Source organism: Sapajus apella, unplaced genomic scaffold (assembly GCF_009761245.1).
Source record: "Sapajus apella isolate SASKATOON/1434 unplaced genomic scaffold, GSC_monkey_1.0 scaffold106, whole genome shotgun sequence".
NCBI lineage: Eukaryota > Metazoa > Chordata > Mammalia > Primates > Cebidae > Sapajus > Sapajus apella.
The window spans coordinates 2,146,354-2,157,583 of NW_022437046.1; positions in this window are offsets into that span (position 1 = coordinate 2,146,354).

Below are 11,230 nucleotides of genomic sequence, written 5' to 3' on the forward strand. Positions count from 1 at the left end.
TTAAATGCAGCCAGTACAGAATAATAAACGGCACCTCCTACTGCCTTTGGTAATTTGATAAATACACATTTAAGTATATGTGCTTGACTAATCTAAAGACTTAAAGAGGCCAAGCGCAGTGGCTCACGCCTGTAGTCCCAGAACCTTGGGAGACCAAGGCAGGTGAATGACTTGAGGCCAGGATTTTGAGACCAGCCTGGCTAACATGGTGAAACACTGTCTCTACCAAAAATACGAAAGTCAACCAGGTGTGGCAGTGTGTGCCAGTAATCCCAGCTATTTGGGTGGCTGAGGCATGAGAATTGCTTGAACCTGGGAGGTGGAGGCTGTAGTGAGCTGAGATCGCACCACTGTACTCCACCCTGGGCGACAGAGTGAGATCCTGTCTAAAAAAAAAAAAGGAGAGTTTAAAGAACTACAAACTTGATCTTCACCTTCAAAATCATTATAGAAACTAAAAGCAAGAAAAACCTAAAATGTATAGCAAAGAACAAAAAATAAAGGAATAAGGAAGCACAAAAATGAAGTAAAATGAGGCCACATTAGTTATGAAATATATATAAGTAAATTAAGCTATGTTATTGAAGGCAAATATTTTTATATTCTCATGTTTAAAAACAAAATTCAACTATACAATATGCTGCTTACAAGAAATGCTTAAAATAATACAGAATGTCCAAATGCATGTATTAAAGATATACATGTGAAAAGAGAGAAAAAAAGAGTATTAAAAGAATATATGGGCCGGGCGCTATAATCCCAGAACTTTGGGAGGCCAAGGTGGGTGGATCACGAGATCAAGAGATCGAGACCATCCTGGCCAACATGGTGAAACCCCGTCTCTACTAAAAATGCAAAATTTAGCTGGGTGTGGTGGCATACGCCTGTAGTTCTCAGCTACTTGGGAGGCTGAGGCAGGAGAATTGCTTGAACCCAGGAGGCGGAGGTTGCTATGAGCTGCGATCATGCTACTGCACTCCAGCCTGGCACCTGGCAAGGAGTGAGACTGTCTCAAAAAAAAAAAAAAAAAAAAAGAACATATGGGGAAGAAATCTTGGAGTAGAAAAACCTTTTCTAATTATCATTCAAACTCCAGAAGCCATAAAAGAAAAGATTGGCCAGGTGCCATGGCTCACACCTCTAATGCCAGCACTTTGGAATGCTGAGGTAGGAGGACCGCTTCAGTACACGAGTTTGAGACCAGGCTGGACTACATAATGAGACCCTTTCTCTGCAAAAACAAAACAAAATTAGCTAGGTGTGGTGGTGCACACCTGTAGTCCCAGGTACTCATGAGGCTGAGGTGAGATGATTGCTTGAGCCTGGGAGGTCAAGGCCGCAGTGACACTCCAGCCTGGGGACAAAGTGACACCCTGAACAAAAAAAAAAAAAAGAAGGGGGTGGGGAGTTGGGGGAGGGATAACATGGGGAGAAATGTCAGATATAGGTGTTGGGGAGGAAGGCAGCAAACCACATAGCCGAGTATGTAACTATGCAACAATCTTGCATGTTCTTCACATGTACCCCAAAACCTAAAACACAATAAAATATATATTTCTAAAAAAGATTGATAAATTCAATCACAGAAAAATTAAAACTTCTATATTAAAAAAAGTTAAAACCTAAGTGCTATGATTTGAACATGTCCTCTAAATATTGTGGGTTGGAAACTTAATCTCTGAATTTATTGTTGATTGGAGGTGGGGTCTCCAGGAGGTAATTAGGATTAGATAAAGTCATCAGGGTGGGGCTCATATGATGGGACTAGTGGCTTTATAAGGAAAGGAAGAGAGACCTGAGGTGGCACGCTTGCTCTGCATTGCCATGTGATACCTCTCACATTTCATGGTTGCAGCAGAAAAGCCCTCACTAGATGCCTGAACCATGCTATTGACCTTCCCAGCCTCCAGGATCATGACCTAAATAAACCTCTATTCTTTTTTTTTTTTGAGATGGAATCTCACACTGTCTCCTGGGCTGGAGTGCAATGGCACAATCTCGGCTCACTGCAACCTCTGCCACCCCGGTTCAAGCTACTCTCCAGCCTCAGCCTCTGGAGTAGCTGGGATTACAGACACCCACCACCAGGCCGGCTGGGCTAATTTTTGTATTTTTAGTAGAGACAAGGTTTCACTATGTTGGCCAGGCTGGTCTTGAACTCCTGACCTCGTGATCCATCCGCCTCGGCCTCCCAAAGTGCTGGGATTACAGGTGTGAGCCACCATCCCTGGCCTAAATCTCTATTCTTTATAAATTACCCTGTCTGTGGTATTCAGTCACAGGAACAGAAAATGGACTCACACACTAAGTAAAACCTGAAGATAAATGACAAACTGGGAAAAATTATTTTCAATTCAGGTCACAGGTAGAGGGATGAAATCTTCCTAAAATACAATAAACTAATGGGAATCAGTAACACCAACAACTTAGTAGAAAAATTGCTAAAGGATATACAGTCATGCACTGAATAGTGATGTTTTGATCAATGATGAACTGCACATGCATCCCGTGGTCCCATAGGGATTATAATACTGTGTTTTTACGGTACCTTGTCTATGTGTAGATATGTCTAGATATACAAATACTTACCATCGTGTTACAATTGTCTCTAGTAGTCAGGACAGGTACAGGTTTGTGGCCTAGGAGCAACAGGCTATGCCATATAGCCCAGGTGTGTAGTAGGCTATGCCATCTCGGTTTGCGTAAGTACACTCCACATTCACACAATGATGAAATAGCATAATAACACATTTCTCAGAATGCATCCCAGTCTTTAAGCAACTCATGACTGTAATGGAAAAGGAAATGGAAATGGATAGTAAATTATTCTTTCATTATGAAGTTACGTGCTCAAAACAAAACAAAACCCACAAACTAAAACTACACTGAGACATAACTCTTTACCTATCAGATTGGCAAAAATCCAAAAGTTTGATATCACAGTGTTGGTAAGGCTATGGAGATACAAGCACTCTCATTCCACATTGCTGGTGGAAGGGCAAATGAATACAGTCCCAGCGGCTGATGATTTGACAACAGTTATCAAATCTTCAAATGCACAATCCTTTTGATCAAGTACTGATGTTTCTGTGAAATTTTCCCACATATATTTACACCCAAGCAAAAAATATGTAAAAGGCTATTCATTGCAGCATTGTTTGTACTAGCAAAAAATTGGCAATAACTCAAATGTCCACCAACAGAGGACTGGTTAAATACATTATGGTACAACTATACAGTGGGATACTATGCAGCCCTTAAAAAGAATGACGAAGCTTCCAATGTACTGACTTGGAAAGATCCCGAAGATACACTGTTAGGTGATAACATGCAAGGGTCAGTATCTTTATGGTACTCTTTTTGTGTTTTTTAATAAAGGAAAATGAGGGAGACTGAAGTGGGCAAATCACTTGAGGTCAGAAGTTCTAAAGAAGCTTGGCCAACATGGTGAAACCCAGTCTCTTCTAAAAAAACAAAATAAAACAAAACAAAAAATTAGCCAGGCATGGTGGTGCAAACCTGTACTCCCAGCTACTTGGGAGGCTGAGGCACAAGAATTGCTTGAACCTGGAGGGTGGAGGGTGTGGGGAGCTGAGATCATGCCACTGTACTCCAGCCTGGGCAACAGAGTGAGACTCTATATTTTTAAAAAATTGAAATAAATAAATAAAAATTAAAAAGGAAAATAAGTGGAAATGTTTGCACAAAGGAACTCAAGGATACACAACAAACTCATAAACCCATTTTCCAGGTTAGGAGTGAAGGAAGCAGTGGAAACCAGGCAGGTGAATGATGGGGGATGGAGGGAGATATTTCTCTGAATATCTTTTTCTTATGTTATAAAATTTTTGAACCATATATTACTCATTCCAAATTTTAAGTAGAAAAATTAATCGATACAGCAAGTTTACATGAGGAAACACAGACAAAGGTATGTTAGCTAAACGCAAATGAAATAAAGCAGGGGAGGGTAATAGTGATGTAAGAAATTTTTTTTTTAGGCCGGGCGCGGTGGCTCAAGCCTGTAATCCCAGCACTGTGGGAGGCCGAGGCGGGTGGATCACGAGGTCAAGAGATCGAGACCATCCTGGTCAACATGGTGAAACCCCGTCTCTATTAAAAATACAAAAAATTAGCTGGGCATGGTGGTGCGTGCCTGTAATCCCAGCTACTCAGGAAGCTGAGGCAGGAGAATTGCCTGAACCCAGGAGGCGGAGGTTGCGGTGAGCCGAGATCGCGCCATTGCACTCCAGCCTGGGTAACATTCGTGAAACTCCGTCTCAAAAAAAAAAAAAAAAAATATGGCTGAAATTTTTTTTAAATGGCTAAAAGCATTAAATGGGACAAAAGGGGAACACTTTTATTTATAAAAAAAATGTAAGCCATAATGAGGATGAACTTTTATATATTGACTAACAGAGCATCAAAATGGATGAAATAGAAATAGGAGAGGTTGATATAAACAAAAAAGTAGTGAGAGACACATCATTTTCAGCCTGCTGGGTTATATAGGGGAAAAAGAAATACTGAGGCTGGATGCAATAACTCATGCCTGTCATCCCAGCACTTTAGGAGACTGAAGCGAGCAGACTGCTTAAGCCTAGGAGTTCAAGACCAGCCTGGGCAATATGGTGAAACCTCCTCTCTATTAAAAATATAAAAAATTAGGGGCCGGGCGCGGTGGCTCACACCTGTAATCCCAGCACTTTGGGAGGCCGAGGCGGGTGGATCACGAGGTCAAGAGATCGAGACCATTCTGGTCAACATGGTGAAACCCCGTCTCTACTAAAAATACAAAAAATTAGCTGGGCATGGTGGTGCATGCCTGTAATCCCAGCTACTCAGGAGGCCGAGGCAGGAGAATTGCCTGAACCCAGGAGGCGGAGGTTGCGGTGAGCCGAGATCGCGTCATTGCACTCCAGCCTGGGCAACAAGAGTGAAACTCCGTCTCAAAAAAAAAAAAATTAGCTGAGTGTGCGGGAGGATCACCTGAGCCTGGGAAGTCGAGGCTGCAATGAGCTGGGCTGGGCAACAGAGCAAGACCCTGACTCAAAAAAAGAGGAAAGAAGAAAGAGAGAAAGGAAGGAAGGAAGGAAGGAAGGAAGGAAACAAGGAATGGAGGAAGGAAGGAAGGAAGGAGGGAAGGAAAATTATTTTAAAATAGTATGTATGTATGTTATGTATGTATATAGTACAACTAGGCAAATGAGATATAAAGAGGTGAATCTATAAAAAGAAAACACTCATCTCCTTTAAAAATGTCCATGGAATGCAGGAAAAGTAAATTCTAAAAAATAAAATATTCACCAACTACACACTTTAACCTTTCTTTACAGCCTTTAATTTAACCCTTCTTCCCCCACATACCTGTAGCAAAACTAGAAATTCGTAGCATGTTTAAGCAATAAAAATAACTCCAAAACCTAAATATTCCCCTAAAAAGGCTTTTGGTTGTGTCAAAGAGTAATTACAAATTCAATTACTACTAGTTACAAAACAATGATAAAGATAACCTTACGTATCAAAATGTGTGTTACATAGACAACGCTGAATTTAGAGGGAAATGACAGCATTAAAAAATGCTTACATTATTGAAAAGGAATGACAACAAAATAGGTATTCACTTTATTTATTGACTTATTTTGAGACAGAATCTCGCTCTGTCGCCCAGGCTGGAGTGGATTGGTGCAATCTCGGCTCGCTGCAATCTCCAACTCCTGGATTCAGGTGATTCTCATACTTCAGCCTCCTGCATAGCTGGGATTACAAGGGTGTGCCACCATGCTAATTTTTGTATTTTTAGTAGGGACAGGGTTTTACCATGTTGGCCAGGCTGGTCTCGAACTCCTGGCCCCAAGTGATACACCCACCTTGGCCTCCCAAAGTGCTGGGATTACAGGCATTAGCCTCCACACCAGCCTAAGCATTCACTTTAATAAGCTTGTAGAAAAAGAACAGAAAAGCTACCCAAAGGTAATTAAGAGGACAAAATAGTAAAGATAAAAGCCAGAGCTTAATTACTTACTAAACTATAGAGCTGAGAAATAAATTCAAGTGTGTTTTAAACAAGCAAGCAAAAAAATTCCTTAGTACAGTGTTACAAAACCCTTCATGGCTTGGCCCTGGTGAACCTCTTAACTTTATCCCTTGACAATGTCCCTACACGCTCAACTCCCGCCATTCTGAACTATGGACTCCTTGCTATTTGAACTCAGCAACCTGGTTGATGCAGATGGAATTCTGGAGATAGGGCTGATATTCCTGATTCTCTGAGCTCCTGTTACTTGCTTACCACTGCCATTCACTGGTGAAGTCCACCTGCCCTGTAAGGCCCAGCTCAAAGGCCCCCTCTTCCAGGTAGGCTTTGTGGATTTGAAAAACTACAACACAAGCCAGTGTGGGAGGAGCACCGCAAGAGTAGGTGAACCCAACATTTATAGATTATAGGATAATGGGCGAGGCTAAAGCCAACCGTGGGCACAGAGGAAAGCCGGCTGGTGGCATTTGAGCTGGTTCATGGAGAAGAAATGGGATTTCAGCCTACTGGAGCAGGGAAAAAGCATGAGCAAACATGGGGGCGTGTGTGTGAAAGGACAGAGTGTTTGGAGAACAGTGGGACATCCCATGTGACTAGTGTGGGAGGCTGAGGAGGAGTGGAGATGGGGGAGCGAAGAAAGGTCAGCAGGGCAGGTCACACTGGGCCCTGAAGGACGCCGCACCGAGTGTGCTTCATCCTGCCACTGGTGATGGGGAAGGGTCAGAAGCATTGTGAGGCTGGGACTGTCAGACAGCAAGTTGCCTGAGCCTCAGCCTCACTGAGATGGAAGAAAGTCAGGTGGTGGATGGTGTGAGGGAGATTCCTTAAGCTGGCAGGCTGCCCAGGAGGAACCAGTGGGAGGTGGGGTCAGAGGCCTGGGGAGCGGGAAAGGGCCCATCGCTAAGTGTTTCTCCTCCCTGACCCATTTCCTGGTTCCTACAGGCCAATACCCCAGCCCCCATGACGGCCAGGGAGGGTCTAGGAGGCAGCGTCTGGCAGCTCTCTCAGTCATCACAGATAGAGTCACACTGCCCCACCCATTTGTCTGTCCCAGCCCCCACAGGGGCCTCTGTGGTCAGGTCTTTGTGTCTGCACAGTGGTCCTCTTTGTCCTGAGCAGCCTGTCCCCATCCCACCTCCCTCCTGCCCTTCTCTCTCTCCTGCCTGGGTCACAAAAAGCACCAGCTTTGCAGGGAGCCAGGCCAGGCTTCTGATCTTGGTTTCCCCCTCTGAGTCTCTGCGTGACCTTGAGCAAGTTACTTTGCTTCATGGAGTTTTAGTTTTTGGTTCAGTGAAAACGAGGTGTTGTAAGCACTCAAACTCCTGGCAAGGACTGATCTGCCACCCAGTGCCGAGACCCAGATAACAAATGATGAACGTGGAGACTGTTACCCCATCCTCATGCTGCTCACTGGACCTCCTACCGCCAGCTCCCACCTCATCCTCACCCTTTTGGCCAGTGGCTACCATTCTCTCATTTGACAGACAAGGAAATCAGCGCCTGAGGACAGGGCTGACTTCATGGGCATGTGACCTGGACAGTAAGGGCCATGCTTTGAAGCATTAAATACTCTGCTATCACCATCTTGAAATTCTTAATTTATTATTATTTCTTGTTGTTCTTTTGTTGGAAATTCTTAATTTTTGAATGAGGGGCCCACATTTTCATTTTCCCCTGGGTCCTGCAGATCAAGTAGTTGGTCCTGCTTGAGAAGGGATGGAACAGAGGCGTGCCCAGGCCTGGACCAGGCTTACTGCACCCCAGGTGGCCTCACTTGGGTGCCCGCATCCTGCGGCAGAGCTTCCAGGCTGCGCTTGGCATCAGAGCCCTGGACCCTGCCCAGGAAACCTGAGAAGCACAGTTCCCGGCTGGCGAGGGAAGGGAAGATGGTGCAGGCCAATGCAGCAGTTCGGGGAGCAAGTAAGACAAGACTGCGAAAGCTAGCCCAACCCTGTGTAACTGGGGCCGCAGTGCGGGTCCCAATGCCATGGCCCAACCCTAACTCAGGGAACTCAGCAAGGCCTTCCTTCCCATCAGCCTGCAGTTCCAGGGCCAGGAGACCCACTGCAGACTCACTGTGTCGCTTTGGGCATTCACTACCCCTTTCTGAACCTCAGTTTTGCTAAATGTCACACGGTAATAAAATAACGCCTAGCTCACAGGGTTCTGGTGAAGATTAAATAAGATACCTTAAACTTAATGACTAGCACAAAGAAAGTGACCACTAAATAGAGTTCTTACTCATTCACTTACAACAAATATATTGTGACAAGTATTCAGGGATAGGGATTGGGTGCGATGGCTCCTGCCTATACTCCCAGCACTTTTGGAGGCCAAGGTGGGCGGATCACTTGAGGCCAGGAGTTCGAGACCAGCCTGGCCAACATGGTGAAACCCCGTCTCTACTAAAAATACGAAAATTAACCAGGCATGGTGGTGCACGCTTGTAATCTTAGCTACTTGGGAGGCTGACACAGGAGAATCACTTGAATCCAGGAGGCGGAGGTTGCAGTGAGCCAAGATTGCACCACTGCACTCCAGCCTGGGCAAGAGAGCAAGACTGTCTCAAAAAAAAAAAAAAAAAAAAAGTATTCAGGGACAGTGATAGGTGCTGGCCATTTAATTGTGAACAGAATGGACCCTGGCTCTGCTCTCAGAGAGATCCCTGTTAGAGTGGGAGACAGGCAATGATAGTGATAACAGCATGGTAAGTGGTGGGGCACCTGGCCTGGGTCTTGGAGGAGCCAGGATCAGAGGTGCTGTGGGCAGAGGGAGCAACAGGAGGCTGGTCAGAGGTGAGAGGTGAGGCAGAGAGGCAGGGAGGCTGGCATGGCAGGCTGGAGAGCTAGGCTTTATCCAGAGGGTGGTGGAGCCACCAGAGAGTGTGAGGCAGGGTATGGCAGCCAGGGGCAACAGAGACACCACTGCAGCCTGGGAAGGGGGGATTGGAGCCTGGGCCAGGGCAGGGCCATACCCAGCATGCATTCTCAGAGCAGGTTTTCTCAGGGGGGATGAGAGAAGTGGAGACAAGGAAGATGAAAAGGCTTGAGTGAGCCAAATACCTCCTCAGGGCTGGAGAGACAGGAAGCCTCTTAATACATGGTAGAAGCTGAGGCTGGAACTTTGCCCTTCCCCTCCTGACCTGCTACTGTTAATGGAACCCTCCCCACACCCCCATGGCTCCATTACCCACCTCCAGGGGACCATTACCGTGCCTGGGCCCTCACCGTTAGCCTGCCTTGGCTGCTTGGTTCCAGGGAGACTCCCTCGATACTATTCCAGCCTTTCAGATGGGCCTGTTGTGTGAGGCTTGCTGTGTCTCCATTTCCAGTTTGATCAAAGGTTTTATATTCTTTCAGCCAGAAAATCTTCTATGAGTTTGCAACAAATTCTTACCGGAATAGAAATAAATAAAAATACAAAAGCAAAGGTGCTCAAGTTGAAGTGGGATGGGGGTTCCCCAGGCAGCCCCAGGTAAGGCGGACTCTGTTGGGGGATTTGAAGCCTGCTGGACTTGATGACTTCTAAAACCCAGTGACAGAAGTGTCTGGGGAGGATGTCAGGAGATGGAGATGTCTAGCCCCTCATTACATGGGATACTAACCCCTTGAACCCAGACAACTTGGGATGATGAATAAAACTATGAAAAAAGAATGTAAGGGTAGGGAGCAGTGGCTCATGCCTAAAATCCCAGCACTTTGGGAGGCCAAGGCAGGAGGACTGCTTGGGCCCAGGAGTTCAAGACCAGCCTGGTCAACACAGGGAGACCCCATCTCCACAAAAAATTTAAAAATTAGCCAGGCATGGTGGCATGTACCTGTAGTCCCAGCTACTTGGGAGGCTGAGGTGGGAGGATCACTTGGGTCTGGGAGGTACAGAGTGTAGTGTGCTGTGATCATGCCACTGCACTCTGGCCTGGGTGACAGAGTGAAACCCTTTCTCAAAAAACTTAAGACAGGCCAGCAAGTGAGAGATTAGTATTACTCCATTTTGCAAAAGAGGAAACTCAGGCTCATAGAGGAGTCATGGGACAGGTGAGGCAAGATTGGAATCTAAACCCAAGGCTATGGGTTTCAAGGACTAGGCTCTTTCCTCTGCTCCTCAGGCCTCAGTAAGTTACCTGTGTGGTAGCTGAAGCCTCCTATGTCTCAGGGATGCAGTTTCCTCAGCTGTAAAGTAAGGGAGTTGGGCTAGAGGAGGGGCAGAGCCCTGGGTAGGCCACCAGCCAGGTTTGCCTGCTGAAGGCTGAGGTAGAGCCTGGGTCCTCATCTTGACATTAAAGAAACTGGTTTCTCCTGGGTTAAATGGCAGTGACAGTATAAGGTTTGAAGCTTTGGAAGGAAGAAGAGAAACAGGGGGTTGGCTGGAGTTTCAGTGCCTAAAGGGGCTTCCCCATACTGGAACCTGAAGACCTGGGCCTTGTAACTTGGGCTATGAGAATACTCAGGTCCCTTATTGTCCCCAGCTTAGACAATAGGCAGAGGAGGCTGGACAAGGCGCCTTTGTGTGTCCCAATCAAAGGTCCCAGTGGGACTGCAGAGGTGGCTCAGCCACACTAGGCTGTGTGTCCACTCTGCTCCTGCTCCTGGCTGGGCTGCAGCCTGCGCCCTTCCTGGGCCCCTCCTGGGCTGGCAACCAGGCCCAGTCAGCTGATGTGGAGCCCAAAAGGGCCCAAGGCCCCAGGGCCCTGGGCAAGCTCCTTGGCTACAGGAAGAGGCCTCCTCTGCACTTGTCCAGCAACCCTAATGATTGGCTCCATTTCACAGGAAAGGAGACCCTGAGAGGGACTGGAACTGGGTCAAGGTCTCCCAGAGTCAAAGCTGAAGCTGGGTGGGAACCTATCCTCCTGATTCCTAGACCAGAAATGATAGAGGGTGGCCTTCATTCATTCATCCATCCACAACTTCAAGGATTGAGCACCTCCCAGGACCTCTGAGACAGCAATAGGAAGAAGGCAGACCTGGTCGCTGCCCTCGGGAGCTCACAGCCTCGGGAGCTCACAGTCTTGGAAAAGGTCAGACATGCAGCCCAAGACCAGGAAGGCCATCGGAGTGGGATTGAGGGCAGAGAAGAGAGTTAAAGCAGCTCAAGACGAGGGGCCAAAGAGAGTTGGGAGTTCAGGGAGCTGCTGGTAAGATTAAGGGAAAGCAGGGAGCACGGGAGAGGCGAGATTCTGAGTGCCCTGCTTTCCTT